The sequence below is a fragment of the Dromiciops gliroides genome, chromosome 3 (assembly GCF_019393635.1).
Source record: "Dromiciops gliroides isolate mDroGli1 chromosome 3, mDroGli1.pri, whole genome shotgun sequence".
NCBI classification, from domain to species: Eukaryota; Metazoa; Chordata; class Mammalia; order Microbiotheria; family Microbiotheriidae; genus Dromiciops; species Dromiciops gliroides.
This window is the reverse complement of record NC_057863.1, coordinates 543,767,866-543,783,672: the sequence shown is the minus strand read 5'-3', so window position 1 is coordinate 543,783,672 and position 15,807 is coordinate 543,767,866. Positions and strand designations below refer to the sequence as shown.

The 15,807-nt window shown below is 45.4% G+C and overlaps 1 protein-coding gene across 2 annotated transcripts in view; it reads right to left on the bottom strand.

The window, feature by feature from the left end:
* Positions 1-15,807, bottom strand: part of ARHGEF17 (Rho guanine nucleotide exchange factor 17) — a 158,331-nt gene that overhangs the window by 93,294 nt on the left and 49,230 nt on the right. The window lies entirely within an intron of this gene.

Here is a 15,807-nt window from a genome sequence, read left to right as displayed (position 1 = left end):
AGGTAAAACTTCAGAGCGGTTTTGATGTGCATTTATTCAGTGACTTGGAGTGATGTCATATGGCTATTAATAGTTTTCAATTATTGAGAACTATTTACACAAATTGCCACTTAACCACTTTGGGTCTCACATGTTGATATTAATTCTCTTACATCTATTATATCTGGTCAGTGACCTCCAGGAGCTTCCTATTACCCTATAGGATCCAATATAATACCCTTCCTCTGGCATTTAAGGCTGCAGTCTTCTTTTCCTGCCTTAGCTATCATTTGGTGTTATTCCCCCTTACAGTCTCTGTACTTTAGCTGCAGTGGTCTGTTAGCTTTTCAGAGATCTCATCCTGCCTTCTCTTGCCTTGTTGCATTTGCTAGGGTGCCTCCCCCTCCCCCATGCCTATAAACACATTTCTTCTTCAGCTTTACCTATTGAAATCTTTTTAGTCAAAGCTCAACTTAGGGGCCATCTTCCTCTGTACAGTCTTGTCCCACTCACATCTTTCTCCAAAGATGATCTTTCCCTTTTTCTTTTTTTCTGGAGGCGGGGGGTGAAGCAATTGGGGTTAAATGACTTACCCAGGGTCACACAGCTAGTATGTGTCTAGTGTCTGAGGTCAGATTTGTTGTTGTTGTTGTTATGTTGGGGGTTTTTTTGGTGAGGCAATTGGGGTTAAGTGACTTGCCCAGGGTCACACAGCTAGTAAATGTCAAGGGTCTGCGGCTGGATTTGAACTCATGTCCTCCTGACTCCAAGGCTGGTGCTCTATCCACTGTGCCACCTGGCTGCCCTTTCTCTCCAGGAATTTCAAAGAATTACAGAATCTCAGCCTGGAGATCTCAAAAGGTACCAAGTCCAGTCTTTATTGGAGCCAAGAATTTCCTCAATAACAAATGTTTATCCAGCTTCTGCTTGAAGCCTTTCAAAAAAGGGAAAACGCATTCCCTCCAGAGACAACCAAGTTAACTTTTATACTGCTTTATTAGGACAATTTCCCTTATATTAGGCTTATATTTTTCTGTATCACTTTTCCTATGGACTCATCAGAGTTGAGCCTGTATTATAGCTATCTTCGTCTCTTCCGCCTGCTAGACTGTAAGGTACTTGAAGGCAGGGTCTGTCACTCTTCATCTGGGCACACCCCCTCCCCCCAGGTACTTAAATGTTTCTGGAATCATGTTCCGGTTAAGTAATAAAATTCCTTCTTCCTTTAATTCCACCAAATCATGGTTGGGTCAAAAACCAAACTTTACTAGGGATTTAAGGAGAAATGTGATATAGGACAACAGAAGGAATGAATGCAGCCTTTGGGTGGTGTTTTCAGTAGACATCTCACTCTGGTGGAAAGAGTCCTGGGCCGAAAGGAGGGGTTCTTAACCTGGGGGTCGTGAACTTGTTTTTAAGAATCTGGGTTTGTTGACTCACACTTGCAGTCCTTGCTACTGGGGAGGCTGAGGCTGGTAGATGGCGTGAGCTCAGGAGTTCTGAGCTGCTGTAGCTAAGCCAATCAGATGTCACACTAAGCCCAGTATGGCGACAGGGAGTAGGGTGGGGGGAACCAGTCTGACAAAGGAGGAGAAAACCAGCCTGAGCTGGAAAAGGAAAAGGTCAATGCTTCTGCCTGATCGCAGTGGGATTGAGCCTGTGAGTGGCCTTTGTACTCCAGCCTAGGCAAGATAGGGAGACCCAATCAAGAACAAGCAAACAAAATTTTGAAAACTATATTCCAAGTTAATTAGTTTCCCCCATTATTATGTGCATTTAACAACATTATTCTTTTTAGAATAATGGTCCTTGATACAAAAAAAGGTTAAGAACTTCAATATGGAGTCAGGAGACTTGGCTTGACCATTTACCAGCTGTGTGACTTTGGGCAAGTCACTGCCCCTTTCTGTGCCTTTCCCCATCAAAAAGTCAAGAAAATAATCCTAGAACTTCCTCCCTCCCAGAGTGGTTTTTGTTTTTTGTTTTTGTTTTGTTTTTATTTTTTCCCCCAGGGTGGTTTTAAGAAAAGCACTTTGTAAACCTTAGGGTCTTGTAGAAATGGGGGTTATTAGGGGCAGCTAGATGGCACAGTGGATAGAGCACCGGCCCTGGAGTCAGGAGTACCTGAGTTCAAATCCGGCCTCAGACACTTAACACTTACTAGCTGTGTGACCCTAGGCAAGTCACTTAACCCCAATTGCCTCACTAAAAAAAAAAAAAAAAAAAGAAATGGGGGTTATTATTGTGATGGGGAGTGGCATGTGTGCAGAGAGAGGGGGTTTCTGATGGTGTCTCCCCACATGGACAGGCTGGGGAGCTCACTTAGGGCATACATCTTCTTTAGTTGTCAGTCTTGGTTTGACCTCTTTGATGAAAGCATCTAGTGAGAGATCGAGCTATAAGTTGAGGGTGGACATGGGGGTGTGAATTTGATTGGAGGATCCTGGAAGCTGAGGGTGGGCTGATGACACTGAGAGGAATATGCAGGAGGGGGCTAAGACCACAGTGGCTTTAGGAATGATGGTGAATAAGTGGTATAATCAGATCAGGGGATGAGAGAACCTGCCATCTTCCTTCCTGGGATCTGGATCCTCACCCATGGTGAGGTGTGTGTGTGTGTGTGTGTGTGTGTGTGTGTGTGTGTGTGTGTGAGAGAGACAGAGACAGAGACAGAGACAGACAGACAGACAGACAGACAGAGACAGAGACAGAGATAGAGACAGAGAGACAGAGATAGAGGGAAAGAGACAGAAACAGAGACAGGAAGAGAGACAGAGGGGAAAGAGGAGAAAGAAGAGAGAGGAAGAGAGACAGAAAGTCAGAGAGGGAAAGAGACCAAGAGAAACAGAGAGAGAGACAGAGAGACAGAGAGAGAGAGAGAGAGACAGAGACAGAGACAGAGACAGAGAGACAGAGACAGAGAGACAGAGACAGAGAGATATAGAAGGAGGGAAGGAGGGAGGGAGAGACAGAGACAGACAGAGGGAAAGAGACAGAGAGATAGACAGAGAGAGGAAAAGAGACAGAGAAGAGGGAGGAGAAAGGAGAGAAAGGAAGAGAGACAGAAAGAGAGGAAGAGAGACAGACAGAGGAAGAAAGAGAGAAAAAGAGGGAGACAGAGAGATGGAAGGAGTGAGGGAGAGAGAGACTGAGAGGAGGGAGGGAGGGAGGGAAAGAGAGAGGGAGGAGGGAGAGGTTGCCTGGGTCTGGAGTGGTCTGTGTGCCTTTGTGTGACTCCATGTAGAGAAGGCAGCCAGGGGCTGGGGGCTGGCAGTGGGGGGGGCGAGGGGGGTGTGGAGGGAGGACCCAAGCAGGGCACGAATGGACAAGTTGTTAGTGACACTCTAGTTTCCAGCCTTGACTGGAGAAAAAGGAATTAGAATATTCCCTGAAAGGTCCCCCCTTACATGGACCCCTGAGCAAGGTCTTTATCTGGGTTTTTCCAGAGAGGCTATAGTACAGGATGCTAACCACTATCTGGGCCAAGGAGTCTGTACATTTTGGGGAGGTGAGGGGAGTGAGAGTGTTCATTCCTGCTCTTTAATGAATAGCTGGCACTTCAAGGTTTTGCAAAGTACTTTAACATATTATTCTCTCATTTGATCCTCATGACAACCCAGGGAGGTAGATCTATCATCACCCCCATTTTGCAGCTAAGGGAACTGAGAGAGAGGTTATGTGACTTCCCCAGGGTCACAAAGCCAGAGAGTATCTGAGGTAGGATTTGAACTCAAGTCTTCCTGACCTAGCGCTCTATCCTTTATATCACCTAGCTGCCTCACAGAATCAAAGAATCTCAGAGTTGGAGATTTCAAGCTTCAGGGACCAGCTGGACCAGTGGCTCCATGAGTAAGATTCCCTCCCTGAAACATAGGCAACAATTCAGCCTTTGCTTGAAGACCCTCAGGGAAGGGGAACCCACTACCTCCTGGGGTAGTTAGTTCATTCTACAGTTCTAATCATCAGGAACTTCTTTTCCTCCTGATAATCCATCCTAAATCTGCCTTTCTGTACCCTTCCACACCTTGCTCCTGGTTCCACCCTCTGGGGCCTGGCAGAACAAGTCTTCCATGGGCTAGCTCTTCAAAGGGTTGAACAGAACTATCTTGTCTTAGTCAACTCCAGGTTACAGGACCCAAAGTCCTCTGACTGATCACCATGTTGTACAGCCTCACTGGAGCAGGGCAAAACAATCCAATATTAGGCAGGATTAAGAGCTAGACTGTGTGGTGCAGATAATGAGAGAAGAAACTGAGAGTCAGTCAGTAAACATCTAGCAAGTGCCTCCTACGTGCTGGGCTGATAGAGTCTGGATTGGAGTCAGGAAAACCTGAGTTCCAATCTGGCCATTGACATTTACTAGCTGTGTGACCTTGGACAAGTCATTTCTCCTCTGAGTCTCTGAGTCTATTCTGTTAAATGGGGATAATAACAAGTCCTTCCTAGCCTTCCTCACTGAGCGCTGTGAGGATCTGGTGAGTACACTGCTGCATTCGTGGAAAGTGGTAGCTGAGATGGGGCTGGTGAGGGTGGTGGGTCTAGTCTCAGAAGGCTCTAACCACTCATGGCACAGATGGGCCTGGCAGAGTAGGAGAGGAAGGCTGAGAGGCCACTGACCCCAGTCCTTTGTCCTTGCCTAAACCTGGGTCCCAGGCCCCAGCCTGATCCCCGGTGACTAAATCCCTCCTCATCCCGACTGCTACCACAACCTTGGGGTTTCCCCATACTATGCTAGTTCAGTCACCCCATCTTTGATGTCAAAGAATTTATCTTTAAAATGTTTTATGAAGCTAAATATATATAGCTAAATAAATATAGAAGACTGGGAATGGAAGAGACCTTAGGACACAGAAGTCCGGAGCAGGAAAGGACTTTATAGCACCTAGAGACCGACCTGAAAGGGACATGAGAATATAGAAAACAGAATGACAGAGGGAGGAAGAACCACAAAACATAATTCAGGAGCTCAGAAGCTTGGAGGGTACAAAGAACATAGAATGTTAGAGGTAGACATTAGAACGGAGAATATAGAATCTCAGAGCTTAGAACATAAAACAGAATTTTAGAACTGGGAGATTATCTTAGAATGACAGTGTCAAACTCAAATGGAAATGGGGGCCGTTAAACTGTGGATCCCTGTGGACTGTTTGACTCCATTTTAAAATATAATGTTATCCAGTTTTAAAAATTGTATTTTTATTTATTTTGTTAAATATTCTCCAATTGCATTTTTGGGGGGTGTGGGGCAATGAGGGTTAAATGACTTGCCCAGGGTCACACAGCTAGTAAGTGTCAAGTGTCTGAGGCTGAATTTGAACTCAAGTCCTCCTGAATCCAGGGCCAGTGCTTTATCCACTGTGCCACCTAGCTGCCCCTCCAATTGCATTTTTTTTTTTAGGCAATGGGGGTTAAGTAACTTGCCCAGGGTCACACAGCTAGTAAGTGTCAAGTGTCTGAGGCCGGACTTGAACTCAGGTACTCCTGAATCCAGGGCCAGTGCTTTAACCACTGCGCCACCTAGCTGCCCCTCCAATTGCATTTTAGTCTGATTTGGGGCATACTTGGCAGTGTTATAGGTTGCGTTTGGCCCCTCTGTCTTAGTACATAGAACATCAGAGCTGGGAGGAATCTTAAAGGCCATCTAGTCTACAGCTTCTTAACTTCTGGGGGGGTCATGGACCCCTCTGGTAGTCTGGTGAAACCTAAGGACTCCTTTTCAGAAGAGATAGCATGTATATATAAAGTGCTTACAAGGCACTTTATATATCTTAGCTCATTTGTTCTTCAGAACAACAACCCAGTGAGGTAGGCACTATGATCATTCCCATTTTACAGATGAGGATCTTGAGGCCAAGAGAGGTTAAATGACTTGCCTAGGGTCACACATCTAGTGTCTCAGGCAGATTCTTAACTCAACCTGTTTGACTCTAAGTCCATCACTATGTCACCTGGCTACCTCAGCATAATATTTTAAAATGCATAATATTACAGAGGAAGCCAATTGTATGGAAATACAACATTTCAAAAAAAATAATTTTTAAAAAGCCAAGTATGTGGACTCCATGTTAAAAACTCCTGAGTCTAATCCCTTCATTTTACAAAGCCAGAAACCAAGGTCTCAAGAAGAGACTTGCCCAAGGTCACATGGTGACTCTCTGTCTGAGCTGGGACTAGAACCCAGATTTGCTGAGCTGAGGCTTCTGACCCCAGACCTGATGTTCCTTCCATGACCTGGATTTCTCAGAAGGGGGATCTCTCTGCCTGAAGGAGCCCAGCTCTGTCCCTGGAGCCCATTGGCCTTTCAGCAATCACCACTTCTTTTCCTCCCAGCACATAAAACACTGCTTTAATCATCTGCTCTAAGATTTAGCCAAAAATAAAAGTTAAGCTGACAGGCCAAAAGGAAGATTCCACCCCCTTCTGCTCTTTCTTCTTTTTTCTCCTTTTCTCCAAATGAGGGCACCGTGGGTCTGTATCGGGCCCTTCAACAACTCTCCCGTTCGGTCTCTGTGATCTTTCAGAGTAACAGTTCACCCATCCCTTCCACCCTTCCTTTTTCCTGTTCATCTGGGCCAAAGGACTAGAAATCACTGAGGGCTCTGAGGGACTTGCTTGCAATAATCATAATAGAGATAACAACAACAACAACAACAACAATAGTAACTATAATGATAGCTAGCATTTATATTGTGCCTGGTGAAGACCTTTCCAAATAGCTCATTTGATCCTTACAACAATCTTGGGAGAGGTAGGTGCCATTATTATCATCCCCATTTTTACAGATGAGGAAACTAAGGCTGAAAGAGATAAGTGACCATGTTCTCACTTATTTTGGATTTCTGTGGTTCAGTCATTTTTCAATCATGACTCTTCATAAGCCCATTTTGGGGTTTCCTTAACAAAGATACTGTAGTGGTTTGCCATTTCCTTCTTCAGCTCATTTGATGGATGAGGAAACTGAGGCAAATGGGGTTAAGTGACTTGCCCAGGGTCACACAGCAAATAAGTGTTTGAGGCTGGATTTGAATTCACAGAGATGACTCTTCTTGGGTCAGGCGCAGCATCCTATCCACTGCACCACCTTGGCTGGATTTCTGTTAGCCATGACCAATATCTCATTTTGTAACTGATGGCTATCTTCATATTGTTTCCCCCATTAGATTTTGAATTCCTTGAGAGTAGAGACTGTCTTTTGCCTTTCTTTGTCTCCTCAGTGTACTTTCCATATATTATCTTTTCTGGTTCATACCACCACTCTCTGAGGGATGTGCTATTAGCCCCATTTTTCAGATGTAGAAACTGAAGCTCAGGGAGATTGAGTACTTTGCCCAAGGTCACGCAGGCAATATGGGTCAGAGGTGGGATTTGAACCTAAGTGATTCCAGAGTTGGAGAGCTCTTTCCAGTATACAATGCTGCTTGCATCCATTGTCACCCCCAGAATCGGCCCTCTCTATTCCCTTGGAAGCTACCTATCCCCTTCCCAAAGGAAAAGACATCATCATCACCATCCTCCTCTTCTTCTTTCTCCCCTTCTTCCTCCTCCTCCTCCTCCTCCTCCTCCTCCTCTTCCTCACCACAGTAACCCTGGGAAGTAGGTGCTATTATCCCATTTTAAAGAAGAGGAAATTGAGGTAAACAGAGGTTAAGTGACTTGCCCAGGGTCACACAGTCAGTGTGTTGAACACAAAATGCTCACAGATAAACAATATATGAACAAATTCAAAGAGATGGGGATGGTGGTGATGATAATTAGGGGACTCGAGAAATGCTATTTGAAGGAAGTAGCACTCACACTGATCCTTGAAGGGAAATAAAGATTCCCAGAAGCAGAGGTGAAAAGGAAGAAGATTCCAGGCAGGGGGCCCAGCCTGTGCATAGACATAGAGGTGGGAGATGGAACATTGAGCGCAGGGTGCTGTAAGTAGGCCAGTTTGGCCAGCATGCGGATTGTGTGATGGAGAGTAATATTCAAGCATCTTGGAAACATACGTTGGAGTCAGATTGTGAAAGGCTAATAAAATTAAAGTGAGTTTTCAGGCAATAGGAAGAAGCTGATGCTGCTTTTGAAGAGGGGAATAATGTGGTTTGACCTCTACTCTGAAAATCACTTGGGTGACTACAGAGAATATACTGCATGGGGTAGAGGCTGGAGGCAGAGAGGCCAATTAGGAGGTTATTGCAATGGTCCAGGCAAGATGTGATGAGGGCCTGGACTTTGGGGGACTGTGCCTCCAAAGAGAGGAGGAGTAGAAATGATTGCACACAAGAGGAGAATATGCCACCCCATTCCTACAGTGCCTAAGTGCACTCCTGTGATGCACAGGGCAAAGACCACTTGATCATTTTGCAGATGAATAAATTAAAGATCAGACTAGGGGGACGGCTTAGCCCAGGTCAGGAGCTCATGAAGAGGTGCTGTCTGTCACATTCCTGAAGGGCTAACTAAGCCCGGGCTTCCTCTTCCCTCCTGGTGTGCTCCCCACAACCCAGCCCAGAATGGAAGCAAGCATGCAGGGAATACAATGAACATCTCCGGGTAAGGCCTGAATGGCTGCTTGGGGGGTGGGGTGGTGGGCAGTTGAGGCAGGTCCCCTTGAATGAGGATACCATGGGGATAGGAGATAGAGATGAGGATGGAGAGGAGAACTGGGATGGGCATCTGAAGTCAGCCCTAGGCACGTCCCAGGGCTATGCAGAACCTGGTGTGGGGGGCTGAGGGGTAATGAGGAGGGGAGCCCAGAGGAGCCAGTGACCGAGGGATGACGAGGACTAGCTCTGAGTCTGGCTCCATTCTGTCCGGCCCCAGAGCTTTCTCCAAATATGGAAGGTTTCTCTGGCTCCTTTTGAGTCATGCAGGACCGGGCCCAAGAGATCTGCCTTCCAGATGCTAAGTCACACAGAGGACCCATCCATGGCCCCTTCCCTGTAGTTCCCCTCTATACCCCTTCCTCCATCGGACACCAGAGTTCCTCTGTCCCAAACCTTCCCTGCCACTGACTTCCCCTTATTCCTCTTGACAATTTGCCCAACTCTCTCCTGATAAAGTCTCCTCCCCTATCCTCCCCTGCAGCCTTGCCCCCCCATCATCCTCAGCTCTTTTCCCTGATGTCACCTCACTGGCTCCCCTCCCTATCCCCTGCCTCATTTAGGCTCCCTCACTTTGACCTCAAAGGAGACTGGGAAACTCAGGCATCATTGGGACCAGAGCCGGGGTCAAGACCAGAAGCCAGCCCAATCTCTGATGTTAGATAGAGCCCAAGGCTGGATAAGGGCATTCTCAGGCTCCCACCTCCCCTTCTCTGAGATTAATTCAATCACAAGGATCCCAGAGTGTCATTTAAAAGCCCCCTTCTTGCTGCCTCTTTGATAGGAAGCATCATACAAGGTAAAATTGCAAGGAAGGCTGGGGAAAGACACCGTCCTGGGGGCAACTGAGCAAAGACCTGGGGGAAGGGATGGGATTGGCCACTGACTTCAGGAGAAAGGGATATTATTCTCTGGGTCTAGGTCATGTTGACTGTCCCTGCTCTCTTAAGGAGCTGGGAGCTTCCTCACATTGGAAGCAGGAGCTCAGCAAAGGTCAAAGGGTGTGAGAATCATAGACTCAGAGCAGGAAGGGCCCTGAGAGGGTCCCTGGTCCAACCTTCCTTCCAGTGCAGGAATCCCTTCTACATACATCCCTCCTATCAGGAAGACCACCTAGCTTCTGCCTAGATACCTCCAGTGATAGGGAGCTCACTACCCTTGAGAAAGCTTTACTTATTAAGGAAGTTCTTCCTTATATTGAGACAAAATCTGACTCCCTCTGAGTCCTCCCTCCACCCCTCCCATTTTGCCTGATTCTATGCTTGGGGACTAGCAGAATGAGTCTGCTCCCTTGGCCTCTGGACAGCCTTCCAGATGTGTGAAGATAGCAACTTCATCAGCCCCAACACTTCTTTCCACCAGGCTAAACATTCATAGTTCATTCAACTGAACGTGGTCTTTAGACATACTGTGCTTTGTCAATGATTCCCCTAAAATGAGCCTCCCTCTTCCACAACTGAAAACAATACTCCTGTTTTTATTTTATTTTATTTTTTTACCCAGACAAAGGATGGCACGGTGATCATTTGCCTTGTTTGGGATTTTTGTTGTTGAGTCGTTTTTCAGTCATGTCCAACTCTTCATGGGATACAAAGAGCTTGTTAGGGGAGAAGGGGAAAGGATCGAGCATTTATTTAGTAAGCACCCACTCTGTGTCAGGCAGTGTGTGCTTTACATATATGGTCTCATTTGATTTTCTTAACAACCCTGGGAAGTAGATGCTATTATTACCCTCCATTTTATAGTTGAAGAAACTGGGGCAGATAAAGGTGTGCAAAGGCACACAAGCTAGTGATAAAAAGGCTGTACCAAGGAGGGAGTCAGGGTTTCACATGTTTTCTCTTTTTCTTTCTATAGGAAAATGTTCATGTTTATTGTTGTTTTTCAATTTCATCATAGGAAAAAGTAAAAAATAAGAAAAATGACTGGATGAGTGTGAATGGGTTGTCTGTATAAGAGTGGGATCGGGTGGGCGAATGTAGGTCTATGAGTGTGTGGATGTATGTGCATGTGTGTGAAATGAAAACCAAGTGTTCTTCCTGCTTGTAGAGAGAATGAGTGGGGGGCAGCTAGGTGGCACAGTGGATCAAGCACTGGCACTAGATTCAGGAGGACCTGAGTTCAAATCTGGCCTCAAACACTTGACACTAGCTGTGTGACTCTGGGCAAGTTACTTAACCCTCATTGCCCCACCAAAACAAAACAAAGCAAAACAAACAACAAAAAAAGAGAATGAGTGTAAGGATGTGCATGGGAAGGTGGTGTGGGCATGGAGGCTGAGCATGAACATGTGTGTATAGTTGCATGTAGGTACATGTTCAATGGGGAAGTTGTCAACGTGTGAAGAGTATGATGCCATGTGTGTGCCTGTAGGTGTGTGTGTGGAGGGGTGATGACATTTCTCTCAGTGTGTATATGGCAGGCAGGGATCCAAGTGTTCAGATGGGCAGGGCGGTGTGCCTTTGGCTCTGCTCGGCTGCTTTTGTGTTGAGTTTGCACTGTATGTGGCTCTGTGTATAAGCAAGGAGGGTTTTAGTGTGCTTATGGGGAAGAGGGTGTTTGTGTGTGTGTGTTTTGTAGATGGCTGAGAGCAGGCCCGTGCATGCTTACATGTAGCTATGTACAAGAGAGAAGTATAATTGTCAGGAGTATAATGGGTCAGCTGGCGTGCATGTGTGCTATCTCCAAGGTTACCAATCATCTTTTAACTACTCGGGCCAGTGGCCTTTCTCAGTGTTCATTGCTCTTGGCCTCTCTCTTGTTTTTCACCACCTATGCCAGGATCCTTTCTTCTCTCTTGTTTTTTGTGACATGGTACTCACCTGGTCCTCCTCCTGTCTAACTGCTCCTTCTTAGCATCCTTTGCTGGCTTATAAGCCATCTTTCACTTTCTGAGTATGGCTGTCTCCTAAAGCCCTGCCTGGGCCCTCTTTTCTTCTCTCTCTATGATTTCTTGGTGATCTCAACCACTCCTATGGCTTCAATTACCTACATAGATGACTCTCACTTTTTATATCCAGACTCGACCTCTTCTTCTGAATTCTAGTCCTGTAAGACCTCCTACATCCCAGCCATCTAAACCTGGATGTATTTTTGGTATATCGAACTTGACACATTCCAAATGGACCTCATGATCTCCTACCTTCAAACTGTTCCCTCTCCTAAAGTCCTTGTATATCCTCCTCCCAGTCACCCACAGTCATAACATCGGAGTCTTCTTTTCCTTTTCCCTTTTCCTTATCCCTTCTCCATCTAATAAATTGCCAAATTTTACAGGTTCTATGTCCATGATATTTCTTGAATCTGTCTCTTGTCTTCCATTCACACAACCACAACCTTGCTTCACCCATCACCCCTTTCCTGGAATATGGTAATGAACTTCTAAATAGTATCCTTCTCCAATCTATTCTCTACACAGTTGCTAAGAAATTCATTCTAAGTGACAGGTCTGACCATATTACTCTCATGCTCAAAGACCTCCTCTTGCTCCTTATTGCCCCTGGGGTAAGAAATAAATAAATTCTTTATCTTGCTCTTTAAGGTCCTCTCCAGTCTGGTTCCCAATGAGCTATGCAGTCTACTCTCATATTGCCTCCCCCTCTCCCCATGAAGTCGATGGCTCAGTCAGACTGGACCATTAGCTGTTCTTGAAACTGGGTAGTCCTTCTCATGCTTTTGCACATGCCTACAATGCTCTCCCTCCTCATCTCTGCCTTTCAGAATTCTCGGCTTCTTTCAAGTCTCAACCCATGTACCCCCTTCAATGAGAAGCCTTCTCTGGTCTTTCTAGTTGTTAGTCCTTTCTCCCGTATCACTACATCAAAATATAAATGATGTTTTATGCCACTGTAGAATTGCCCTTGAGGGCTTTATATTCTCAGCACCTTGTACACAGTAGGTGACTAATACATGTTGCGTAAATTATTGAACTGGTGTTACAAGAGCCCAGTGTTCCCTTAGTGCCATAGTGAGGCACACATAGATGAAGACACTATGGATTAGGTTATGATAAACTCAGAAAAGGATCAAAAAGTGTTATGAGATAGGATAGACAGACAGATGGATGGATGGATGACAAAACATTTATTAAGGTATAACTATGGGTCAGGCACTGAACTAATCGTTAGGGATAGAAATAAAAACAAATAAGATAGCCTCTGCCCTAAAAGAGCTTCTGGGAAAAGACAACCCGTAAAGGTGAGCTGGAAGCAGGGAGGGTTACAGTGGCAGTGGCATGGCTGGAGATGTCCAGGAAGTTCAGACCACAGGGCTTCAAGATGACTTCAGGCTTTGGGGAGGATCAGAAAAGGCTCCCCACTAGAGGGGACATACTAAGCTAAGCCTCAAAGGATGAGGAAACACATGATGATTCTAGGAAAGGGAAAGCATCCTGGAAAGAGGGTGTTGTTTTTCCTTCATTTTCTGAAGAGGAGCAATGAAATCACGGTCGACATGTTGACTGGTGCGTGAATTGGATTTAAGTGAAGCAGAGTTGCACAATATCGGCAGCCTCACCTTCTCTTCCTAAGTCCCTGAAGTTCAGTGGACAAAAGTCAAGCTGACTAGTGATGGCTCAGGATGCAGTGAATGACTATGGCATGTTGGAGGCTTGATAGAACTCTAAGCACTCCACAACTCCTGCTTCAGCTGCCTTCATGGTCATTGGAACAAATTATTTTCATCCACCCATTCCACTGGAGGAAGTCTTCACATGCTTGGGGTAGACATCCTTCTAACTCACCAACAGGTTTGGGGTCTATCAGTTATCCTTGACCTAGTTCTCCCGCCAGAAGTGCTAGTCCTCCTGAACACCCCACGCATCCCAGCTCTAGGGACCAGTGTGATCAAAGACAAAGATATGGGAACACGGGACATGGAGAGTTTGTCCATTTTGGATATAATTGCGTATGTATGTGCATGTGTCAGGAAATGGAGGGAACTAGGGAGAGATGAGGCTAGAATTGGAAGTTAGGGAAAAGCTATGAAAAGTTGCAAATGACAGGCTGAGGAGGTTGGATTTTGTCTTGTGAGCACTGGGTATAGCAGTGGGCTATACTCAATTAGGAGAGGGACAGGGCCCAAAAAGGATGTCAGAAGGTGACCCTGGTTCCTCTTAGAGATGTAGGGAAATAGACCAGAAGTGGATAAGCCAGCATAGGGGCTGCTGCAAAGTGGCAGACTCCCCCAGCGATGGAGGGCTGACTCCTGTATGACTCCCACTGACTTAAAAACAGACCTCTGGGAGACATACAGAAATAACAAACCTCTGAGAATGACTCAGACTTTAATAAGGAGATGAAAAACATCACTGATGGCTGTGATATTTCAGGGGCAAATAGTGGTCTGCTTCTGGGTGAACCAAGTGTAGACAAGGAGATCACCATCCCCATTCCTCTATGCCTAGACCAACCACCCCTGTCCTCCATGTCCCAATTCCAGCCCTGCTGCCTCCCAAAAGCCCGATCTGAACCACATCTTCCAGAATGACTTGGTGCTCCTGTAGATTCTCCAGGGGACACTTACTGAGAGGGAGCTCGAGGCGGTGGAAAGAACGCTGAACTTGGATTGGGGAATGCTGGGTTGGAATCCTAGTTCTGTCGTTTATTAGCCATGTGACTCTGGTCAAGTACTTTAGCTTCCTGACCCTTGGTCTCTTCCTCTGTAAAACAAGGATATATCTTCCCTGCCTCCCTCACAGGGCTGTTGTGAGGCAAGCCCTTTGCACAGAGATGCAAGGCTCTGGTTATTACTGTCGTCTGACACACAAAGCCCAGCTCCTCACACGCTGCCTCCAACGATTTAATTTTTATCTCATCAAAGTGGGAAATTTCCATTGAAGAAACCTCCACTGATGCAAGTATCAGCAATCTGTAACTTAACTGTCTTAGAGAGTCCCCTGTAGCAATGGCTTGTCATAGGAACACAACTTACGTGGGTCAAAGGTAAGTCTTAGACCTAGTCTTCCTGACTTCAACGTTGATCCTCTATGTGCTCTGCCACACTGCTTATCCAAATATCTAACACCTAAGGTAAAATAAGAGAACTCAATGAGATGATATCTAAGGTCCTTTCCAGGTAAAAATATCTATGATGGATGAAGGCAAATTTGGTGCTTTTTCTAAAACCAGAGGGGGACAAAGAAGAAAAAATATAATTGTAGAGCAATTTCACAAAAAAAAAATTTTAGCAAGGAGACTACAGCAATATATTCTCCAAATGATTCATTGTGATTAAACTGTATTCAGATCAGGGATGTAAGGATGGTTCAACATTAGGAAAATAATTGGCAAAATTAGTTATTGTTGTTGTTTAGTGGTTTTTCAATTGGATCCAATTCTTCATGACCCCATTTGGGGTTCTCTTGGCAAAGATATTAGAGTGAGTCGCCATTTCCTTCTCCAGCTCATTTTCAAGCTGAGGCAAACAGGGTTAAGTGCCTTACCCGGGGTCACACAGCTAGTAAGTGTCTGAGGCTGGATTCGAACTCAGGTCTTCCTGACTCCAGGCTCAGCACTCTATCTACTGTGTCACCTAACTGCCCTTATAATTAGTCATATAGATAACAAAAGTCCAATTATATCAATAGATGCAGAAAATGTCTTCCACAAAATACAGTATTCATTGATCTTAAAACTCTAGGGGCAGCTAGATGACGCAGTGGTTAAAGCACCGGCCCTGGATTCAGGAGTACCTGAGTTCAAATCCGGCCTCAGACACTTGACACTTACTAGCTGTGTGACCCTGGGCAAGTCACTTAACCCCCATTGCCTAAAAAAAAAAACCAAAAAAACCAAAACAAACTCTAAAAAACACAGAGATGGTAGGGCCCTTTAAGCAAGAGGTAACATTTTAAATGGAGAAATATTTGGAGATATCTCAATGATAAACCAAGGCTGCTTATTCTCATTATTATCTGATATAGTTCTAGAAAAGCTAGAACTAGCAACAAGATGAGAGAGAGAGGGCAGGGAGGGAGGGAGATTGATTAAAGCTATATCCATTCCATTAGCAAAGAGGAAATGAACATTCCTTTCTAAAAATAACATGATGGGGGGCAGCTAGGTGGCACAGTGGATAAAGCACTGGCCCTGGATTCAGGAAGACTTGAGTTCAAATCTGGCCTCAGACACTTGACACCTACTAGCTGTGTGACCCTGGGCAAGTCACTTAATTCTCATTTCCTGGCCAAAAAAAGAAAAAAAAGAGAAAATAACATGATGATTTACTTACTTAGAATGTC